Raw genomic sequence first — 23,903 nt, 5'->3', positions numbered from 1 at the left:
GTCAAGCTGTTTGTACAAGCAAAGCTTTACGCTGCTGGATGAGTCGGCCCTGCCGGCCTTTAGGAGAAATGTGGTTTCAGTTGTTTGTTTCATTTTTCAGACCTGGAAGCTTTGTCCATGTTTTCCATTTGCCCTACAAGCGGCCTGTCATGGATCTATTTGTACCTGTCCGATGTTAGCTGGTAGGGAAACTCTTGTCAGAAGAACAATATGATTGAGATCATTTAGATTGTCCCAACATCCTCTCAGTACCGTCTGCAGCAGAGCAGCACCTCACTGAATCACCTGGTGTAGTTACAGTGATCGCCACCCACTGTGAATTTCAAACCAAGCATGTCCACACGGCCGTGCATATCAGCAGGTTTTTAGTATTTGAATGGACTGTCCTCAAAGATCTGGTGTGGGCCTGGACAGCCCTGGTTGTCAGCTGACTTGGCTTACATGCACTGATGTTTGCTCACTGGATTATTTGTGCAGGTTTCAGCAGAAAGCTCAACGCTTGTATAGAGTCCTCTTTTAAAGTGGATACAGCAAATACGTTAGCAAGCGCAAAATGTAGTCAGTACTGAACTGGAAAAGTCAGCAGCAAGCTCTAGTTTGGCCTGTAGGCTCAGAGCTGATCTCTCCACTCAAATATACCCACACAAATTGGGGAGTGATGACTGAATATCCTGCAGGAGCCCGTGGGTGGGTGTTTGGCTCGGCAGCAGCAACGACATGTCAGAGGAAGAGATGGAAGTTTACTATGGGCGCAGGCCGCCGCATTAGGAGGCTGTGTTTGGTTTGTGACGTGAGGAGACAGAAGCATGTAGCGCTCGCAGACTTTGTTCCGTTTCTAGTGAAGCTAGTCTGCCGGCTTACATGGCTGATGTCCTGCGGCTGGGCAGCGATTGTACAGCTGGTTTCTGAGAACGTTTTAGAAACAGCTGCCTGATGCAGCCCAAAATAATGATTGTGTGGTCAGGAAACCAAGACAGTTGTCACAAACAGAGTAAAACTGTTTGGAGCCGAGCTGGAGAGCACAGAGGAGAGCCAGTGCTGTAGTCTGGACAAGGAAACGATGGCGACCACCGGAGCATTGTACCGTACTCACCAGCACTGGTTAGAACATAATTATGGATGCACTCGTTTTCAAATTCTAGGATAATATTGATGGTGATATCAGAAGAAGCCGGTGCTAACAGTGTGCCAGTGGTTTCATCACCGTTTATCTGATGTGTTGTTGTTAGTGCTTACTTCCTTCTGAGGAAACAAAGAATGCTGAATGGGCTGCGGTCTGAAAAAGCACCACACTCCTACGTATAACACAGCGGCAAGGGCAGCAGCTGATTTTTATTGTGATCTGTTGTTTTATCTATAAAATGTTAGAAAACAGAAAAGATCTTCTCCATGACGTTTCTTGTCATCTTCACATTTCTTGTTTCGTTCCACATCTACAAACGTTTGCAGTTTAGTGTCGGGGAGGTTAGAGGTTTGTGATGTCTGGAAAAGCAGAAACTGTCGAACAATGACTGAAACTGAATTAATATTCATACTTTAAACCAATAAAGGCAGCAGATGTTTGCTTTTCCTGTTTGTTTCCTTGTCAGTTAAAGAACGTAGCTCAGGCTTTTTCATGACTTACACGTACACGATGAAGCAGTAACTGTCAGCTGACTGGTTCTTTCCCGTGTCACATGATCATCACTTTGAATACTCCATGAATCACGGCCGTGTGTTCTCATTAACACACCTTACTTCCTGTTTAACATTTTCCAAAAAGCGACCTCTGAGAGCCAAGCTGCTGCACACAGCAGGGAAATCATCTTAACCTACATTCTGGAGCAAATCTCACAGTGCTCCAGCTCTGAGAGGCTTTCGTCCAGGCACATGTCACACATCCTGTGTGTCAGAGGAAGTGTGCTGTGGTTTGATGAATGGACACAGAAAACAATGACAGGCCCTGCAGGCAGGCCAGCGCTGGTGTAGAACCCACTCCCACAGCCCGGTGATATCAGCCGTGACTCTTTGGCCTTCGTATGGTCGCCTGCTGATCCCTCTCTGTCCATCTGTCTGTCCACTGCTTTCATCTGTCTGAAGAGGCGACCCACTCAGTATTCTCAACAACGTATCTGGGTATCTCGGTTTTGTTGAGATTCAATCCATCTGCTGTGGCTGCGCAGTAGAGAGGAGGTTACTGGATATCGATCCTCATGTCAGTGTCCTCATAAACATTTGCACTTCATAATGTAAACCAAGGTCTTTCAGTGGGAGACGCTGGGTTTAGCAGCTGACAGAAATGTGTCAAATCAGCACAAAAGTCATCACGACTACTTTGTGCGAATGTGAAGTTTTTTTGATTTAATAAGTCTGTCATTATTATAAAATGTAATCACAATATCCCGACACAATCAACTGCTTATTGTTCCAACATAATTTGATCACTTAAATACTTTAATATTTCCATGTTAGCTACATTTAAAAAATGCAGTTATTTCATTTGTTCACTTTCTCATGACATTTAAAAGCATGGCACTCTTGTTCACCACGGTCCCTCGCTGCTGCGTGGTGTCTAATGTTAATGAGGCTGTGACAGTAAATGTAACTCTGTCATCGATCATAAAGACAGACACGTAAAGAAAAACTCATCACCACCTATAACGTCATGTCAAACTGATGTTAAACATAGTTCCTGTACTAATAATAACACAAAGACAAATATCAACTGACACCTAGTCTGCGTGTCCCGTACGTCCACTCCAAATCACCGAATCGATCGCGTACGGTTTTCTCATCTCCAGAGAGAAACTGGCTTCCAGGAAGTCACGAGGTGCCGCTCTTCAACTCTTTAAATGACAGCTCGTGTGTGTCAGCTACCTGTTAGTGCAATGTTCAGTTACACACGAAACAAGTCAGGCTTGGTTTCACTACAAAAGTCTGAAATGTGAGCATGTTGGCTCAGGATGGTGACAGAAGTAAAGAAGGAGCTGGCTCACTATCAGCTGCAAACAAAGTGTCAGTGAGGAACACAGATGCTGTCAGCACGAGCGATCAGAAGGACAACAGCATCCTCTGATTCTGTATCTGAAGCCACCAAAGTTACAGTTTGGTTATTTCACATGAAAAGTCTGTTGTCATTCATTCAGAGGCACGTGCTGATAGATGGTGATAATGTAGTCCAGTATGTGTTAGCTTTCATGCCCAGTGCACTTCAAGCCGGCCTCAGTTATCAGCAGCAGGGCTTTAAAAGGCCCAGAATAAGACTGTGGCTTTAAACTCTGCTAGTCTGCACACATACACAGTGAGTCTGTGCAGACTTGAGTAAATAAGTGATTTTCTTTTTTTGGAGGCAAAAACGTCTTCAGGGGGAGTGAAAATATATTTTTTATATAGAAAAAATCTAAAGAGTTTTTAGTCATAATGTTGTGAGCTAAGCGAGTCAGCCACACTCGGCTGTGCTGCTGTCGTGTAAGACATTAAATTTCACACGTGACTAAAACTTGAATCTAACGTTTCTTTTTGTTGAGACGACTGAAAGTTAACGTGTCGTTTTCATCCTGGGTTCATTTCATCAGTAGTTTAGATTGACTGTGCCGTAACTGTGTGTCTTTGTTACATTCATGCCTCTGTTGTTCAGCTGATAAAAATTATATCTGCAAATGTAAGAATGTATTTTTCATAAACCCTATGTCCAATAATATGAACAGCAGAGAAATATAGAAGTGGAAATTTCTGTACTCTGTTATTAATATGATGGAATCAGCATCGTGAAATCATTAATTAATGAATTAAAGATGTTTGATAATGTTAATGACTTTTAAACCTGCACTGACATGTCTCACACTGTGACTTACTCGTTAGCATTTTTCCTCATAGGAATAACAGGAATTTACATGTTTTGTTGAGAAGAATGAGACAGTGGACACACGTATCAGTTTTTTCTGCAGTACGTTAAGATTGACTCTGGTTTTTCTCGTGCACGTAGGGGATGTAACCTATATAACTGTGGCTTGGTGTGCATCTGCCGTCAGCCTACAAAGAACAATTTGACTTCTTATGTTCTGTCAGATGGACGCCTACTCACTTCCTGTGAAGATAATGTGGTTTTTTCACATTTGTTCTACTGGTCATAAAATTGCGTTGTGTCTTTCTGAGGACTGCAGCGCACAAATGTGTACATTCCGGCCTCCACACCCGTGTGTTTGCTCCACACTGCTGATGTTTCTGTTATTTCAAACCAGCTGTCAGCAGAGGAAACGTGTTTTCTGTGTATCTCAGCTCAAGCGTTGCACATTTGCTCTTTTAAAAGAAGGAAAGAAAAAAGGCCTGCACATTGTCCAGTCCTAGCCCACTGCACACAGCCGCTGCAGAGAACCACAAAGTGAAGTCGGTAATTCTCATGAATTATTGAGTCATTCTCTTTGAAGTGCACATGAATATGAAGGTTCCCTTTGTCTCCATCTTTTCTGGAGTATTTAAAGATGAAAACACAAAATCCAAAAGAGATCCCCGGTGTTGTACCTGACATGTCATCATTACACGGAGGAGCGTCTAACAAGGTCACATCAATGACATCAGCCTCCTTCCTGAAATAGGAGAGGTGCATCACTGTGCACATGTAGCACTCCTGCTCAGTCATCATATCAAGCTTCATCTGAAGCGCTGTCCGGAAGCAGGGAAGCAGACAGCACTATCAGATTATGGGGCCATTGTCTCCACTCAGATATCTCACTGTGGATTTATGAAATTCAAGGTAGTGCAGCTGCCGGGGGGAGGAGGGGAGGAGGGGCGCTTTGCATTTCAAATGAGCTCCAAGCAAATGGCCAGCTCCAAAATGAGACTGCACTGCTTGTACTGGTAGAAGCAGAAACTGTGTGTTAATGCGGCCTCGGACACAGACGGGGATCCTACAGGAGCGTAACAGTTAGCACTGCTGAAGGTTGGTGCTGGCAGCGCGCAGGTTTCCTGTGTGTGTGCTGGCTCACAGTGTCATTTCCTGAAACACCTAAAATTAAAGTTCTCAGTTGTGAGATAGCTTGGCCAAAGTGGCTGAAGAACATCAGGAGACCCAAAATTCTGATGAAAACCCAAAGTTAGCTTGGTGCAAATAAACAGAACTTAAACCAAAGTGAATGTCGCGCGCACTTGGCTACACTGAGCTTGTCCTCTAAAATACTCAACATCTCCAAACACAGTGTTCTCCTATGGAATATTCAACAGGCAAGACTACACATCACAGCCATGATCATACACCTATGATATGAATTTTTACCAGCAGTGAAACACACACCTGTGGTGTAGCCTTTACAGTTTACAAGAATACATATAACTCTAAATAAAACTGACTTTATTAAATTACGCCCCCCCCCCCTTTACCTGGTCCCTTCCTGTGATATCACCACTAAACAGGAAGCTATAAAGACAGGAAGTGAGGCAGCACTTCCTCCTTTTGTTCCTGGAACACAGGTGAGTAAGGTGAGTTCCAACCAAGTAAACTGGACAAACTAACCGCTGAAAAAAATCAAATGTTAACAAACTTGTCAAAGTTGATTTAAACTAAGATGTTAAGTCATCTGTAAAAGTGCAAACATAAACAAACTACAGAATAAAAATCAAGTTTGGCTACATCAGAACGAGCATGTGACGATTAACGAGCCTAAACTTTAGGGCACATGCTGTTCTCACCCACTGTGTCACATCTCTGTTTTCACAAACATGTGACTAGTGACACGCTACATGCAGTGGTGTCATTACTGCAGTACTGCTGGTCACTGTCCTCGCTCTGACATTATTGGTTAATGCCCTAACCCTGTCCCAGTTTTGTCCCTGTCCGTCCCAAAATGAAATTCTCGGTGTCGTCACTGATGATGGCACAGCATAAGAGCCTCTGACGATGATGCTTTTCATGATGGTCCGTAGTAACTGTGGTGACAGGCTCCGCCCACTGATTGCAAAACTAGACGAGCCCCGATTCAGCCTCCTTCAGACTTCTTGGGTGGATCAGGTCAAAGGTATTGAAACAGGCAAAAGGACACAAGGAGTCACAAATGTTACCTCAGAGCTGATTATTCCCCCCTCATCATCGGACTTTTTAGCAAGAGGAAGTTTGTGAAAACAAGTGTACACAAGAAAGTTGTGCAACACACTCACGTCGTCTCACTCTGGAGTTTATTTCTTATCCTGCTGAGCTCTGTGATCGAGGCAGTGGCCGCCGTCTTGGCTGGGTTAGCAGGCTGTAAGGGCAGAAAATGAAATGAAGATGGGTGGGCTGCCTGTTTTATGGAAGACTTTTGAAAACAATGAAAAGAATCTGAGCAAATAATATATGTGGTGTTATTACGTATGTGCACGCACGCGTTAGACCAAGCAGCGAGGCCGCTCGGTCTAACGCGTGCTTTGTGTGTGTAGCCGGTCTGGCCTTAAACTCTGATTGCTGTTAGTTCTCTGCGTTGTGTTGTGCAAATGACAAAAGGAGTCGACTCTCACTTTGCCAGCTGGGGTGGATTTATTCTCCCATAACTGTTCAAAATAAAAATAAATCAGTACAGCATCTTCATTTTACTGGGCTTCTGCACGACACCTTCAAGGGAGAGAGAAGAATGGCAGACCTCATGAGAAACCACCTGCATGCTTCGATGCCCTAACCTGAGACTAACTTAGCATGTTACAATAAAGTGCTGTACTTGACAGAGAAACAACAATTCACACTAAAACATCGAACAGAACTGTGAGACAAAATGCACAAAGGGAACGAGCAGTGTTTGAATTACTTTTAGTTGCCGTGTTTATTCGCTCTGTAACCGAGAACACTAGCATACGCCCACCTCTCCTCGGCCGGGCCTCTAGGCGACTGACTGAGGAAAATAGCGCGCAGCTACAGGAAGTGACTTCGTGGGAAGGTCACACAAACAAAATAAAAGCTCCCAAAATATAAATACAGAAAATAAATATATATAAATAAACATATATACATAACCAATACTGACAGAGCAAAATAACACTACAGGATGGATCTTTGGTGAAATATAAATAATTTTTTAATACACCCGTTACATGTGCACGGGTGAAACAAGCAGAGCAGGCAGATAATCTGAAACTGTTCAGTTTGATTTTGAACCATGAGAAGAAAATATGACTGCTGTCTTTGTGATGCTGCGATCTGCTTCTGCGTTCATGATCTGGTCGCCATGGCTTTAACACTTATCTTGTCGTTATTCAACTGGAGGCCGACGTGCTGAGTGCAGCGGCTGGTATTCACAGCTCGATGTTGTTAGCATACATTCATGGCACGACTGCAGCCTCACATTGTTTTTATGTCAGTTTAATAGCTGTGCTGTTCATTAGTACAGAGACATAATGAGTTCCTAGCAGAGTGATTGTTTTGGTTGTTGAACCGAGTGACCCGTCTACATGGATGATCTCATATTTCAGAGCTGCCATGACCTTCAGTTTAGACTTTCAAACTGCTGGGATTCCCCCAAATTTAAAACGCACCGTCTGATGATCTGAAAGAGCATTACAGTGTAGGTTTGTGTACATGCAGGCTCGGGTTTCCCTCCAGCTGACTGATGACCAAAAACAATACTGCTAAGGTTTTCTCCTGTGCGCTAGTTTCACACCTCTGAAGGCAATACTCTGGTGTGCTTAGTAATAGCAGAATCTCACTATGTTCCAAACCAAGTGTGAAGGCAAACCTCAGATGGATAAATGACTCATTGCCTTTTTGACTCATTCAACATTTCTTCTTTTACAGTTAAATAAGGTAGAACAGTGTTTCCCACATGCAGAGTTACCCAAACATGTTAATGGCCACACAATTATATGTGGCCCCATATTTTAGCCTTTTTCTCTTATAATAATAATAATAATAATAATAATAATAATAATAATGATATCCATGATCAGCTTTATTCTAAATAATCCATTTGCTCATACTTTGAAAGAAGAAGTGAGACGCTGGTGTTTTCTTGCTGACCAGCTCATTCAGCTGTGGTGGGATCAGTTTTAAACCAGAACCTGCAGCAGATGGAGAACAGGTTACCGAGCAGAACGACTTCTGTCGAGTTGTTTTAACCCCAGGAGCCTCATTATTTTAGTTTCATTTAAGAAAAGGAGTTGTTCCATAACACAATATTTTCTGCACATATTCACCCAAAACCAAACCAACCAAACGGGGGGGGTTATTGTTAATTGACTGTGACGCGTGTCACACAGGGACAGCTCTCTGTTCCTGCTGACCACATGAGTGTTGTCAGGGTGAATGAGAGTCCCAGGTGGCAGTGGATTCTCGTGGCTCAGGACCTGCACGGATAAGCCCATAACAGACTCATCTCTGTCGCACAGCACTGAGAGCGGATGAAAAACCACTGGAGGCAACCATTAATCATGTGTTTGCAGAGTCAGCAGTGGTAAACCTTCTACTTCCTCTAGATGGCAACCAAAGGATCAACCTGAGCTGTTGCATGCAGAGGTTTGGGCCTTTGGGCAGACACAGAAAATCTTCACAGCATCCAGTCTGACGGCTGGTTTGACGTGTTATTTCTCTCTCTTAGTGTTCTGACCTGTGATGATAACCGACCTCTTTCACAGCTTTGAGTGCTGACAGCAGCATCTTTCAGGAGCTGTATCCAAACCGTCATTACTGAGAACAGGCCTCATTGCTGCTGCTCACGAGCATAGCATCTCTTTCTCAGTTTTGGACTGTAAGCTCAAAATTCATAACCCATGCCAGAGTGGGCTTTCACTGGTTTGTGCTTTCATTTGCAGCGCTGGCGAGCGCAGGTAGGGAGTGAAAGACGGAAGCGTTGTCGGCCCGTGGTGCTTCTGCCTCGGTCAGAGAGCCTCTCTCGTGACCACAAACACAAGCACCCAAAACTAATCTGTGAACACAGTTGCTGTTTTTATTTTGGTCCCGTAAAGCAGGCCACTCCAGGGTTGAAGGGATCAGGAATTAAAGTAGATTTGATGTAGCATTTAGTCTCATGCCCAATTTGATGTGGACGCTGTGTGTGCGGCAGTGTTCATTCACACGTTTCAGTGTGTGGGGGCTGTGCGCTGCTGCGTGCGTGTGCTCGTGTGTCATCTGCTGTCAGGGGCTTTTACGTGTTTGTGTTGTCGTGCTGCGTGTGCTCGTTGACGACCGAGCCATCTGCGCTCGCAGTAGCTTTGCCAAAGCAGCGTCTGGAGAGGCTCCAGCAGCCAGCGTCCTCCAGCGCCTGCCGTCTGCCCCGCGCGTTCTCGGCGCTGAGAAACGACAGGAAGTTGCTCGCGTTGGAGCAGCTTCCTGCTCTGTTCTCCCCCTGCTGAGCTCCACTAATCCTCCTGGATGACTGGATTGAAATGACTGGGGAAGAAAATAGATTTGATGATACATTTAATTATAGGCTTGGATGTAATGAGTGTTTCGCAGTAAACATCAATTGTACTTGTGTGAAATTCAGACCGAAGCAGGGTCTCATCTTCAATTTGAAAATCTTCATTAGTTTTTACCACAGCTAAGCTTCGTCGGCCAACGCAGCCAAATACAGCCGAGCAAAGAGCGTGAGGAGAGCAGGCTGCTGTCTCAGACCGGACTCATGCAGAGAAGCGGCGCAGCCCCACGCCGCTGCAGGTCTAATGTTAGGTGATATCTCATCTTCAGCCCAGATTGTGGATCCAAATGCTGCAAGAGCATCAATAATGAGACGCGGTATCATAGCACAGAGGAAGTGATCCCTGACTCAGTTATTTAATAATGCACACGATGTGATTTTAAGTTCAGCCGCTGTCCATCAGGCATCATTTCTGTGGGCGTGACCAACCAACCCGACTAAACTGAGCCGTGACTGAAACACGTGTCCACCAGTAAGATCCAGCTGCTTCTGAAACACTGATGTACTGAATGTACATTTTCACAGATTTGGAGCTATTTGCAGGAAGCTTCGCCTGCTGAAGCTCAAACTTCCCAGTGAACATTTTCAGTCTACACGAGATAACGGATCTGTTTTTCTATTTTCAGTTTGGAATCATTTCAGAAATAAAGCTGCGTCGGTTTGTAACATTTTTGCAAGAACGCGTTTTCAATTCTAAATGAAAATATGATGTATAGAGGGCCAATATGTCCAATATTACTAAGAAAAAAAAAAAGAGCCGTTATATGAATGAGGTTTCATTTCATTCTCTTATTGTCATATTTAGGATTACATTTTACAAAAGCGTATTTCGTTTCAGAATTCAGCTTTGTTGTTGGGGAGGAACGCCGTCTGATGCCGTGAGTGCAGTGACGGCTCTTTCTGTGCACGATGGTATATTTCCTTTGAGCTTCCAGCTCACACCGCCACACCCACAGCTCTGTATCTTCTCTTGCTGTGAGATGCTTTTGCTCATATATATATTGTTCTGTGGACTCTTCTCTCCAGGGATGAGTCGTAGAACAAATTATTCATTTTTTGTTTCTCTGATCTTCGCCCGTGTCAGTGATAGCACACATCTAACATCTGTATTTCTATCGTTTAGAAGAAATGTTAGCTCCACACCTTTTAATTTTTTATAGTCATCATATGAGCTGCATCTTGTGTGAGAGCTCGGCCTTTAGCTGTTGGAGAGATAAGATCAATGTTAGCAGGAATATGGAGTTCATCACGGACGGAGATTTGACTGTGAATTATTTAAGAGGGGGAGATTATTTTTGACGTGCAACATAAAACTTCCTTTTTCTGTTTAATGGATGTATTTTTTTTTTTTTTACCTCATGTAAGTAAACTGGATAAACAAAAGTGATAAAAGTCAGTCTTAAAAAGAGGAAAACCAAAGTAAAGTGATTTTGGGTTGCTCTGTTATTTATTTGTCAAATGTAAACAGTGTTATTTAATACACCATTAAAAACTATGCTTGTTCCTCAGATGTGCACATGAACTCGAAACATGACTCTAAATAAGTACAAGTCTAAACATAAAAGAAGTAAAACGTGGGCTGATCTCCTGCCCCGAACTGGACAAGAAAAGTTTAATCAAAGCTTTGAAAATGAGCACAAACTCAGTTTTATGACCTTTTCTTTTCATTGTATATTTTCTATTGTGTGTCTTAAATACAAGCACAGAAGGTCAGTAGATCTTACTGTTATAAGAGAAGTGAGCCTGTGATTAGGATCAGTAAGAAGACTTCCTGTTAGCTCAATGCCCAGCTTTGAACAGTGAAATATGAGTGAGATTTTTCTTTCCATTAGCATCTGTGGGTGAGTGTGAACTAATTTATCAGTGTATGAATGTGGGTGCGTATCTGGAGTCAAATCAATGAGTGGCGGCTCCAACGTGTCTCGTCTCTCTCCAGCACGGCCCAATTAGCATTAATGAGCCTGGATGACAAACAGCACAGAAAACGAGTTGTTGGACAAACTGTTAATAACACGCAGGCCGAGTCTCCTATCACTGAGTGCATTAGAGTCGGCTCTACAGACAGCAGAGCTCGCATCACTGCAGAGCAGAGCCGCTCAGCCTCTGTGGAACAAGGGCGAAACACCTGTGGGCTTCAACAGACAGCGATACAAGAATGCACAATTACTGCTGGTTTAGATACCCGCAGGGCTGTTGTTGTTGAGAATATCTCCACTTTTACTGATAAACACATGAAGTAGTTATTCAGGTTAATCATAATGTCAGAAGCCTGTAATGATTTCCTCCTGTTTGCCTTCTCTTAGCTACAAACTGCAGCCCTAACCTGTGACGCGTCAACATCCATCCTGCTCTTTCATTAACTTACTTGGATCAGAGCTAGCTAGACACTGTGTGTGTGTGTGTGTGTGTGTGTGTGTGTGTGTGTGTGTCATAGCTGGCTAACCTTGTAGTTAGCTAGCTACGAATCAAGCATGTGCAACAATTTTCCTGCATGTTCTTGTGTTGCTTGGAAGGTCTGTGTGTGTCTCGTCATGTAACGTGATAAACATTTCTGTGCTCAGTCCTGCAGAGTCTGAATGCACTCGTAGTTTCATTTGTTCACAAAGATTTATGGTCGTAGTGTGCGAGCGTTGTCCCAGCTGGAAAGAGTGTTTTCATGTAGCTGTAAAGCTGTCAATCAAACAGAGCTGTGGAAAAAATAAAGTACATATTTAAAGCAGCACATGGTTTGTGATGGTTTGCACTGTGCTCGAGTAAACAGTTTGTGAGCTCTGTGTAGCTGCAGACTCCCTGGAACAATGTACAGTAACACAGGAAAACAATTATCGGTTCTATTATTGTGAGGACGGAAGTTTGTATCCCCGTCCGCTACACGCAGCACAATGCTGGCTCATTATAGCAACACAGTCTGAGAGAACAAACGCACACTTCTGCCAATAAAAACCAGAGCTACTTACACAGCTTAGAGCTACCCTGGAAAAACCAGCAAGTCACCACCGCACAGACGTGCTGAACACACACTCTGCTGTATTTGAAGCAGGGACGCAGTTTAGTGAAAAGTTCACATATATATGCTCGAATGACCCTTTTCCACCTGCATGAGACGTGGAAGGGAAACAACATAAACTGAGCTGACGGACGCAGTGCGGGTGTGGAGAGAGAATCACAACTTTTACATGTTAGCATTGTTGTGTTTGTAGAACAGACAGAAAAGTAGGACCAGAGCTTTGTCATATGATTACATCTGCACACAGGTCACCAGCAACATGTTAAAACTACATGTTGACACACAGCACTAGTTCTACAAAACCAACCAACCAAAAATAGAAAATGTCTTGTTTCATCAGATTATGAAATCAGATTTCGATAGAGCACGTTATCTGATGTTACTGAAAGGCTGCTACCAACCAGCTCATGAATATAAAGCGCTAATCGCACCGAGCTGGAGGAGCAGAACGGCCAAAGCAATATCTGCAACCTAGGACCGCTCTAGTTTTTGTTGGAGATTATGTGAATTAATAAGCATGAATTCTGTGTGCGGTGAGGCCAAAGACAAGGTGCTCAGCCCCAGGGTGAGGAGGAGGGGGCTCTGTGGGAGAGACCCTGGACACACTCTGCTTACAGTTCTAATGAATCAAACCTCCACCCTGTAAAACTGTGCCTTATTAGAAGGTGGTGCTTTAATCCTTCACCCTTCAAGGTGAAATTCAAAGAGGCTAGTATCAGCTTAGTGTAGCGCTACATAAATGCTCCCCGAGCTGGAGGCTTTACCCTAACCCCTTACTCTGAGAGATCAAAGTGCTTACAGCTCTGGTCAAATGCAGCCGCAAGCTGTGTTAAGGTTGAAAGGCATAACTGTGTGTGTGTGTGTGTGTGTGTGTGTGTGTGTGTGTAAAATACAATAGGCAAAGGGAACCCAGTCATGTGGTTTTACCTTTGCGGACACTGCAGCGGCTGGCCTCGTGTATCTGTTTCATGTGTATGTACCCCTCGCTGCCACGGTCATGCATCTGCAGTAATTGCGTGTGGTCACTTGCATGTGGGCCTCTCTGAAAATGTGTGTATTGTCAGATTTGTAAACAGGAAGTGTGAGGATGCATGCAGCCAGAGGACACAGAGCCATGGGATTTCCCACAGTGACAGGACGGCTCAGCTGAATGAGGCTTGCTGCGAGTGGGTGGTGTGTGTGTGTGTCTGTATGCATGTGTGTTTCCTTTCACATGGGTGGGCTCATTTGTGGTGGATGTATATTCTGGATGGATGATAAATTGCGTGAGACCAACAGAGAGTTTGATTATTGCAGTGAAGCCTGTTCATGAGTTTAATCAGACTCACAGCGATGGCTGAAAGTTTCCAGCTAAAAAAAAGAGAGTCAATAAAACATCACGGTGAACACGAAGGCAGAGGAACAGCTCTGTCATGGCGTCTGCTGCTGGCGTGCAGGGGAACATGCGTCACAGCAGTCGGTGGTATCAGAGCTGCATTAGTCAGTGGAAGCAGGCAAAACACATTAAGGCTCAGACAACAGAAGGAGGGCCTCTGTGGGCCATCCACACACTGTGAGGGACAAGTGGCTGTGCTGGCAGCGCAGTGTTTGCCTTCGTCGTATTCTTTTAAATAACAGAAAACTCACAGATCTTTGTTCAGGTGTCGGCTTCACATCTGTCTCTTTACCTGGAATTTGAAAGGCCAACCTCGACTCTTTACGGTTTCTGTCCTGCTAACAGAGGTTAGCGGCGCTGCTCTCTGCCTGTGCAGCTACCCTCAGAAACTATTTTAATGGTGTTCAAACCACATCTTTATTGATACAGACTCAGGTGTCAAAGCATACAGGGGTTATTGTTAAATGACACCTTTATGGGGGAAGAGTTAAAGCAGACGACCCGCACAGACAAAATGAGGAGACTCCACTCAGGCAAGTCTGCTGGACCAGACGGAGTGAGTCCCCGCGTCCTCAGGGCCTGTGCCCCCCAGCTGTGTGGAGTCTTTCATCAACTGTTTATTCTGAGTCTGAGTCTGCAGAGGGTCCCAGTGATGTGGAAGACATCATGCCTCGTCCCTATTCCAAAGACGCCACGTCCCAGTGGTCCCCTGGATTACAGACCTGTGGCACTGACCTCCCACATCATGAAGACCCTGGAAAGGCTCATCCTGGACCAGCTGCGACCCATCGTCAGACCACATCTGGATCCCCTTCAGTTTGCTTATCAGCCTCGTCTCGGAACAGAGGACGCCATCATCTATCTGCTCAGTCGTGTCTACACCCACCTGGACCAGCCGGCGAGCACTGTGAGGGTCATGTTTTTTGACTTTTCCAGTGCTTTCAACACCATCAGGCCGACCCTCCTGGGTGATAAGCTAACAGCGATGCAGGTGGATGCTTCTCTGGTGTCCTGGATTGTTGATTACCTGACAGGAAGACCACAATATGTACGTCTCCCACAGTGTGTGTCTGACAAGGTAATCAGCAACACAGGGGCACCACAGGGGACTGTCCTCTCCCCCTTCCTCCTCACCCTCTACACCACAGACTTCAGCCACTGCACAGAGACCTCCATCTTCAGAAGTTTCCTGATGACTCTGCGGTGGTTGGATGCATCAACAGGGATGATGAGACAGAGCACCGGGCTGTGGTCGACTCCTTTGTCACGTGGTGTGAGCAGAATCATCTGCAGCTCAACGTGGCAAAGACCAAGGAGTTGATAGTGGACTTCAGGAAGACCAGGAAACACTTGACCCCTGTTTCAATCCAGGGGGTCAGTGTTGATATTGTGGAGGACTATAAATACCTCGGAGTACACATTGACAATAAACTGGACTGGACAAAAAACACCACAGCACTTTACAGGAAGGGCCAGAGTCGTCTCTATTTTTGGAGGCGACTGAGGTCCTTCAACATCTGCCAGAAAATGCTCAGGATTTTCTACGAGTCTGTTGTGGCCAGTGCGATCCTCTATGCTGTTGCATGCTGGGGGAGCAGGCTGAGGGTCGCAGATGCCAACAGACTCGATAAACTGATTCGTAAGGCCGGTAATGTTGTGGGGATGGAGCTGGACTCCCTCAAGGTGGTGTCGGAGAGGCGGATGTTGTCCAAGATAAAGACAATGTTGGATAACACCTCCCACCCACTCCATGACATGCTGGTCAGTCACAGGAGCGCGTTCAGTGAGAGACTGAGATTACCCATAATGCACCACTGAACGACACAGGAAATCATTCCTGCCTGTGGACATCTCCCTGTACAACTCATCCATCTAACACACTGTTTACTGCAACAGCTACACCCTTCTTGCACATGTTCTTTTCAGCTATTTATTAATAAGTGACTTTTATGTATATATATGCCTGTATATATTGTGTCTGTCTCTGTTAATGTTTGTTTATAATGGAGCACTGTAACGAAAAATAATTTCCCCTGGGGATCAATAAAGTATTCTGATTCTGATTTAAAAAATCAACCCTGAAAACTGTGCAGGTTTAGCATGTTGCTCAAATGCCAGGCCGCCTTGCTGCAGGGGTTTGTTCTGACACATTTTTATCTTTGGTTTTATAATTACTAAAAATGCGATTCATAATTTATAATTCTAAGAAAGAAAAATCGATAATTTAGTTACCGTGTGAGGTCCAAACTATCACTGGGTTAACCCTCTGCTATCAGGATATCTGTATTTTCATGTCTTGCCAATCACATGACACAAACAGAATCAGTCCAGCTGGTGTTCATTCAAATCTTTTTTACATTTTTTTCTTAAAATTCTCATTTTCTTTTCTTTTCTTTTCTTTTCCTCTGAAACGTTGGGTTAGGGTGAAGGTCAGTGACTCCTGTGTGAAACTTTCCCCTGCTTGTCCACAGCCACCCTGCTGCCTGCCCCACGGGCCCCACAACAGCCGACCTGCTGGGTGTGACCAGGTTAAAAGCAACAATACTTTCAAATGCACACTGGCAGACTTTAAAGCACTCGTGTGGAAGAGAGCTGTTGCCGTCTAACAGCTGCAGTACGAAGACGGTGCGTGTGCCTGAAGCTCTGCCGAGGCTCAGAGCAGAATTTCACCCCATCAACCTGCAGCGCTATGCAGCCTGGTGACATTTGTGCTGTGCGCTGCAGCGCGCCTCATGCACATGCTGCACTCCTGGCTCTGCTGTCTTTGTCGGTGCTGTCAGTCAGAAAAGACGCGCTACATCAGGCGTGAAGACTTGCGCTGTGAAGCAGATGAACGCCTTCACAAAAACACATTAAACACGGTGGGGATCATTTAACCAAAGCTGTATTCACAAAACCCCCTTCAGCAGAACAAGTTCATGTCAGCACATAAGTGGGAAAATGAATAGCAAATTAATATGCACGAGTATGTTTTTCCAATGTGGTATGGAAATATTAATAGCAGCAGACGTGTGTAGAGTCGGGAACATCCTGCTGCATTCAGCTCAATATTGTTGAAAGTGGTTCAGTCAAAAAGAAGCATTTTTATTATTTACATGACAATATTTCCATGGATTGTATGATCCATGGAAACACGTGTTTAAATCCATACAAAATCTTTTTAAAAATAAACCAATAATTCACACAGTTTCCTATGATAACAGGAGCTAACAGCCAGCAGGGAACAAATTTTGGTCTTCAGCATAAACTCTTCATTTAACACATTTCACACACAGAACAAGGTCCCACACATGTTTGGTGAGCTGTTAGGTTTTTAAGGCCGTAGTTGACTCAGAGTTTTAGGGCGAGTTTGGTGCAGTCGGGGGGATTTCTCCTGCTGAACACTGACTCATGGTACTCCGTGATGGCAGTAAAGCCCCGCTGCAGGTTATCTGTCTGCCTGAATAATCGATGGAACAAATGTCTCGTACATTAGTGGATGAATTATTTATGTTAGATAAATGTCAAACATGTCAAACGTAGCGGCCCTTTTAGACACATCAGTAAAAGTACAGTTCAAACAGAACAAGAGAAACTCTTCAAAGCCAAAAATACCACAACGACATTTTTCATTTCGTTTTTAATTCTTTAAATTAGAACCAGATTCATACATTTGATTTCAAAAGCCAATGTTCTTGTGTTTGATGTTTTTATTCTTTCACACACACAAACATAAAGAGACAGGCTTTTTATAAACCTACAACTTTTCTCGACAGACACTAACTTTTATTTGTTATTATCATTATTATTATTGTTGTTGTTGTTGTTATTATTATCTGTTTGTGAAAATTAAAGGGAGAAATGGATGGTTTTGATTTAGCAAACAACAATAAAGCTAACCTGATATTAATTTCAGGGAAACGCTGCAGTTATATTTATCCACATAAATGGTTGCTCTTAGTGACTCTGGTATATAACGTGTACTTTCATATATGATATTTGTTTGAGCATCACTCTGGGTGTTTGCAAAGCAAGAAGCTGCAGATAAAAAATTGAAATGTTAAACCTTCTTATATGTGAGTGTTTATAAAGAAGCTTAACTTACAACTTGTTCCATAAAATTCATTGAATATGAAACAGAAGAAAACTGGAGACATTTTTCTTGCTTGATAAACCAGATGCAGCCGATTGTATTTCATTTATTTTTCAGAGTTAACCACAACTGAAGCTGTACTCGTGTTACTTTTCATCAGAAGTGACATAGGTGGAGTTTCAGTGATACACTATAACACATTAGGTTGTTTAAGGTTAGCTAAGCATCTGAAATCAGCTAAACTGATGCAACAAGCTCAGAGTTGAAGATGAAACGAGCAAAAATTGAAACACTTTAGTGAAAACAGAAGAGTCTCATACAAAAGTGCTCAAATAAAACGCACGTAAACTAGCTAGCTAACAGGAATCGTGCATCGCAGGTACGCTTCATGTGTGTGTTTGTATTGTTGCAAACCATCAGAGACTATTATTGACCACATATTTCTTACAAAAGGGTCTTTTTTTCCATCAGCCTGACAAACCAGAACCCACTTCCTTTGGCTTTTAGTCTCAAGCTTTTTCCATCGCACGAATTATTATCATTGTGATGTCATTAGTCTTTCTGTGTAACTTGCTATTAATTACATTCACCTGTTTGGGGCATGCTGTGTTCCAGCGAAACCTTACGTGCTGCACGAGCTGTAGGTCGGAGCAGCGCTGCGTGGGCGTGTTGCTCTCTGCCTGTCTGTTTCTCTTCCTGTCTCTGTGAGCTGTTAACAGAGGATCTCTTTGCAGTTGGAAAACTTGCTTTCACATCTCTGTGGGTGAGAATGCGCGAGGGTTTTTTCTCCTAACAAAAGCCTTTAAGCTGCCAGACTGAGCCTGCATGTGTTATTTACAATATCAAACATTTGTAGAGCTGAAGAAGTGTTTTTAGCCTGACAATAATCTGCTCTGTGTATATGCAGCACTTTGGACCAGCTTTGGGTGACAGGGCATGTTTAGTCTGTTTCAACACTGATGGGGAAAATGATGATATGGGGACAACCTGCTGCGTACTCACAGGTGGAGAGGGGTTCGGGCTTTTCTTGGGACTGTGTGGTGGTGGACCAGCTGTGGAGCAGTGAAATTTTCAAATGTTTTGGCTAACCATTGAATCGAAGGTTTGCTGTGATGGACGGCCACCCAACAAGAACGTACTTGAGTATCATTCAGTTGGTGATCTCTGTAGTTTGTCCCCTTCCCCCTGTTATTGTTATTATATGACAAATGAAGCAGATGTAATATCTGAAATTAGAGCTGGGCGATATAAGATTTTTTCATATCACGATATGTTTTTTTCATTTCAGGCGATAACGATATATATCACGATATAAGCCAAATAACTAGATTTGTAAGATTTAAATGTGCCGTTGCTCACAAGTAAAATGTGAAATAATCAGCAGCTTGTTTTGATTTAAATAATTATTTCCCATAATAAGTTCAACAGGGTAGATGTACTTAAGGAACATGAGACTTCAGTTTCAGATAAATAAAGGCAAATATTGCAAACTACACAAAAGGCAGCCGCTAAAGCGTTTAAGTTTCAAAATAGAACAAACAAACAGACTAAATTGTCAATTCCACTTAGAAACAAAATATTAATTCTAAAAATAAATCTTAGTTCGTTTTACAGAAGAACAGACAAAATTGACTAACTTTTGTCAATATCAAATAAACTGAGAACTAAAAGGAAATTCTCAATCTCTCCTTGTTGTATAGCTTAGCTTTTCAAACAGTTTTAACAGTTACTTTAGTCTGACAAAAGCCGAATGACGAATCAGCGCTTTCAGTCAGAGATTGAGCATGCACCGCTTTATTGTATTTCCAGACTTGCTTTCGGCACAATTTACAGTGCGCGCTACTCTGTTTTTGTCAGACTTGAAATAGCCGAAATACCTTCACACTACGGAACTTCTGTGGCCCTTCCGTTCGACAAGCTCTCCAGCATTGGAACCATCATCTGTTTTTTCTTCGGTAACCTTCGCTCACGCTCTCGGTTGATTTTTCTCTAGTCGGCAAACTCCTTTCCTTCATTACCCGGGCTGCACGGCTGGCTGCTTCCCAAACAAATACACATGTGCGCCTTGGCGCTTGTGCTGTACGTAACAAGTCACGTGACGTGACGCTGCGGCTGTGATTGGTTCGGCTCTGCGCTACTTAATTTGGATTGGCTGTTCTTTTTTTTCTTTTAAGAGGCCAAGAGAGATGAGGCCTATCGCAATAGTTAAATTTTTCTATCGAGAAAAAGTTATTTCGCAATACATATCGTTATCGTTCTATCGCCCAGCTCTATCTGAAACTGTTGAATTTATATTTACAGCTTTTCACTGAAAGCTTGTGAGTCAGTACAAGTGATGGAGACTTTATCAGAGTGACAAAACAAGCTCTCAGAGAGGCGGCAAAGACATTTGGAGAGGCCCGATCAATCCTGTGGAAGTTCTTGGAAAGAAGGAAAACACTGGCCAAGCTCAATAACACCAAAAGACCCGAAGGAACGTGGAAGACGACTAACGTGTGTGCTGAGACAATTATTTCTTAAATTATTATTACTTAAGAAAAATAGCTTAACACCATCTATCCAAGTCACAAACACTCGTAAAGAGCGAGTCTACAACCAGGAGACGCCTTCACGAATGGAAACACGGAGCGTTTACCGTCACTGGCTCCAAGGCCACATTAGACTTGTGATCTGAAGCGTAGCCAATTATCTGTCAGTCTGAGCTAGTCTGACTGTTTATTGGTAAATGGACTGGTTGTTATATAGCACTTTTCTACTCTATCTGAGCGCTTAGAGTGCTTTACAGAACCTGCCTCATTCTTTTTCCTAAGTGCTTGGCTGTTAGTGCCTATCTAACATTCATACTCCGATGGAGGCATCGGAGAGCAACATGGAGTTAGTATCTTGCCCGATTTGGCATGCAGACTGGGATTGAACCCCCCAACCTTCCAGTTAGTAGCTGACCTGCTCTACCACCTAAGCTACAGCCACCTGTGGCTGATGTGACTGCTGATAAAAGTAGCAGGATGAACTGTGCACAGAGCTCCACGCTCAGACTGGACGGCAAAGAAATGGGATACTCCAAGTCAGTCACCTCAAGCAGCAACTATGGGCGTGTTTAATAAAGACATAGCAGAGCAACAGAGTAAGCTCAGCATGGTGATTTCCACTGGTTTCAGACTGCAGACCGTCGTTGTCTGCAGAGACTGCAGAGACAGAAACTGAGGTTTTGGACTTGATTAGCATATGGGGAGAAATTGATAGACTGCTGCAATAACACCTACTAGCTATGTAGTCGCCATGTTTACTTCCGTAAACAGAGCGCGTTGTGTGTGACGTCTTCTTTTGCGCATGCGGGACGCTTTGAGGGCCGTGAACTGTTCGCACTAGAGCGTGTTTGCTGTCACATTTTATTTGCAGTGTGAACAACCAGACAAAAAAAATCGGATTTGATCAAATAATCGGAATTGAGCATTAAGACCTGCAGTGTGAACGTAGCCTTAGTCTGATATTGTCTGTTTCATACACCTTTGTTGCATCATACTTATTCTCCTCTATTATCATTTCTGGTTCATAGCTTTAAAGTGCTGTTATCTACAGGGAGCAGGACATCACCTGGAGTCCACTAATAAACTAAAACTATCGCAATGAAAGCTAACAGCCCAGCTGTTTATGGGTCAGTCAGATGGGGAGTTGCGGTTTTGCTGCTCAGCATTAAAATGAACAGCGTAGAGGCTGAGAGCGTGTGTGCAGATTTGCACCGTCATCATGAAGTCTGAGGGAGTGGTGAGTAGCTGCCCTTTGAGGCTTTAGCGAGGCAGACCCGAGTGATCTCACCAGCCTTTGATCAGCAAACCTCACGCCAGGCTGCGCTACCATCGCTGCTCCGAACACACTGCCTCTGATTTCTTTCATGATGCAATCTGACATTAGCTTGTTCCCAGAAAAGGCTAGACACTGTGTTTAGGCTCCTCCTCGAATCTCGCTCGCCTCTAATGGACGCGTTTGACTCGGCAGCCCGCAGCTCTGGAAACCCTCGGAGGCAGCACGAGAAACAGGAAGTGGAGGCTGCCGAGGGGAACCCAGACACAGTTTCACTTTTATTTTCTTTTAGTTATGAAACAAATTTTAAAACATGGTGTTTCTGTGATCTAGTACAAACTCTTTCACATGTATAAATCAATACTGCAGCTTTAAATGGGTTTAAATATAAAACTGTGTCACTTTTCGTTTGAATTCATAAACTGACCTCACAGCTTTAAATGTGCACCCAGACTCTGAAGTTCTAAGCTCTGTGACGCGATCATGAGTGGGCAAGTTGAAGGTGCCGCAAATGTTTTGGTTCTTTGAAATAATTGTTGAAATGATTGTCACAGCAACAGATTCACAAAGTTATCTTCTGAAGCGACGTTTCTTTGTCTTTAGCCAGTCTGATGTGCACTCCTCGAAAAAGTGTGTAATGTTTAAATGTTGATCTGTTCAAAGTATCCAAACCCAGCTGTCCTGTGTTTTGTTAAATCGTAGATCAACTGTGATTAACTGGATTTTTTAAAAAAGCTGCATTTTGCACTCACATTATCATCGTGTTACATGAAAATGTGTTTGAAATCTAAAAGTGTGACAGTTATGCAAAAATAAATAAGAACGGGGGCAAACCCTTCTTCACAGCACCGTAGTTATGTTGCTCGTGTGATTTCTGAACGTCACAGTGGTTTGATGCAGATCGAGACGCCATATTAGAAGGGTGTCCATGTTGGAACGCCATGTTTGCTTTTCCCCACACGTACCGGGGGCTGTCCTAGCCCCAAACACCCAGCCATTACTCACCTGCTCATACAGCAGAAGCTCTAAAAACTCGTGTTTTACTTACAAAGAAATGCTTTGGACTGTAGCTTGAGTCACACTGAGGAAGTCCTTTTTCTGACTTCCTGGATGATTGTACATTCATGGAAACATGCTGTGCTTGCAGCCACTTTAGCTCACATGAATGTTTTACACTTTTGTAATGTGAAGAAGCCATGGAGCCACTTTCATCTAAGAACTTCCTCTGATCGTCACAGCCTCATCCAAAGTCAAGAGTGTGGCGGCAACAACCTGAGATTACGTATTAGATATGATAGTTTATTATATATTTATTTAGCTTGTGTTGTCGTTCTCTCCTTCCTGATTCTTTTGAGGCTCGTTTGTTCCAACTAGAATAAACAAAAAGAGGCTTTTTCTCAGAAGTGACTTGATCAAATGTCATTGATGTTATTAGAATCGTTCATTTTACCACTGGCTTTTTACTTTTGCTAAATGTGTCGTTCCTTTGTTCTCACCACATATATAAACCTGGTGATGAAAACAGTTGCAACAGTTTCCTTTGATTCATGTTTTTGGTACTTTGGTCTCAGCTGCAAACTTTAGCCTTTAGCAGTCAGCAGCATCATTTTAAAAGGTGGAAACAAAGAAGGAACCATGCTGTCACAGTGTAGAGCTTCTTAGGACCATTATAGTACTGGGAAATGTAAAAAAACAAAGTTGAAGTGTACTGAGGTCAAAGATGCAGACCACCTGTGCGAGCTGTTGTACCAGCCTGAAGTAACGTGTTTAAAAACTTGTAGTGGTGATGACACGTGTAACCTTAGAAATATGACCGTTCAGTCTGAGGACACATTAATCTTTTTTGTCATCCAGTTGTAGAGTGTGTTCCTCAGAGCTCGGTGCATTGATGGTGTTACACATAAATAATCAGCTTTACACGGTATTTTAATGTAAGTGTAATGCAATGAATGGCAGGTTTGGTTATGAAGCCAGTTTGTTTCCTGTTGTCTGAGTTCAGCTGTGTCTTGTTACTGTGACGGTTCCACTGTTTGCCTTCTGTGTGTGTTTAAAGCTTCACTGTGCTTCTTTTCTTTGTCGGCTCGTACAGTGTTTCGCTCTTATTTGCTCTCAGTTTGCTTCCCTGCACTCTTCTCTTGTGTTCTTGGACGTTTCTACGCTCCTGCTCTGCGTCGGCCGTTTTTGGGTTTTTTTTGAGTCCAGCGCAGCGTTTCCGTTTTATCTTTCGTGTCTTTTTAAAAGCTGTTGTGATGCAAAAGCTTTTTTCCTACTGAGCTGCCTACTTGTCATGACAAACAA

At 43.5% G+C, this 23,903-nt stretch overlaps 1 protein-coding gene and 1 long non-coding RNA gene across 4 annotated transcripts in view; one reads left to right on the top strand and one right to left on the bottom strand.

Annotated features, from left to right (window-relative positions):
- Positions 1-23,903, top strand: part of LOC106096811 (ubiquitin-associated and SH3 domain-containing protein B) — a 45,176-nt gene that overhangs the window by 5,253 nt on the left and 16,020 nt on the right. The gene's annotated exons all lie outside the window — the stretch shown is intronic.
- On the bottom strand, positions 8,421-10,016 carry LOC106096812 (uncharacterized). Its single transcript, XR_001223168.3, has 2 exons — positions 9,469-10,016; positions 8,421-9,322 (listed from the first exon to the last, which is right to left on the bottom strand). It is a non-coding gene; the product is annotated as an uncharacterized LOC106096812 (long non-coding RNA).

Source organism: Oreochromis niloticus, linkage group LG14 (assembly GCF_001858045.2).
Source record: "Oreochromis niloticus isolate F11D_XX linkage group LG14, O_niloticus_UMD_NMBU, whole genome shotgun sequence".
NCBI classification, from domain to species: Eukaryota; Metazoa; Chordata; class Actinopteri; order Cichliformes; family Cichlidae; genus Oreochromis; species Oreochromis niloticus.
The sequence above is the reverse complement of the archived record's forward strand: the minus strand, read 5'-3'. Positions and strand labels throughout refer to the sequence as shown.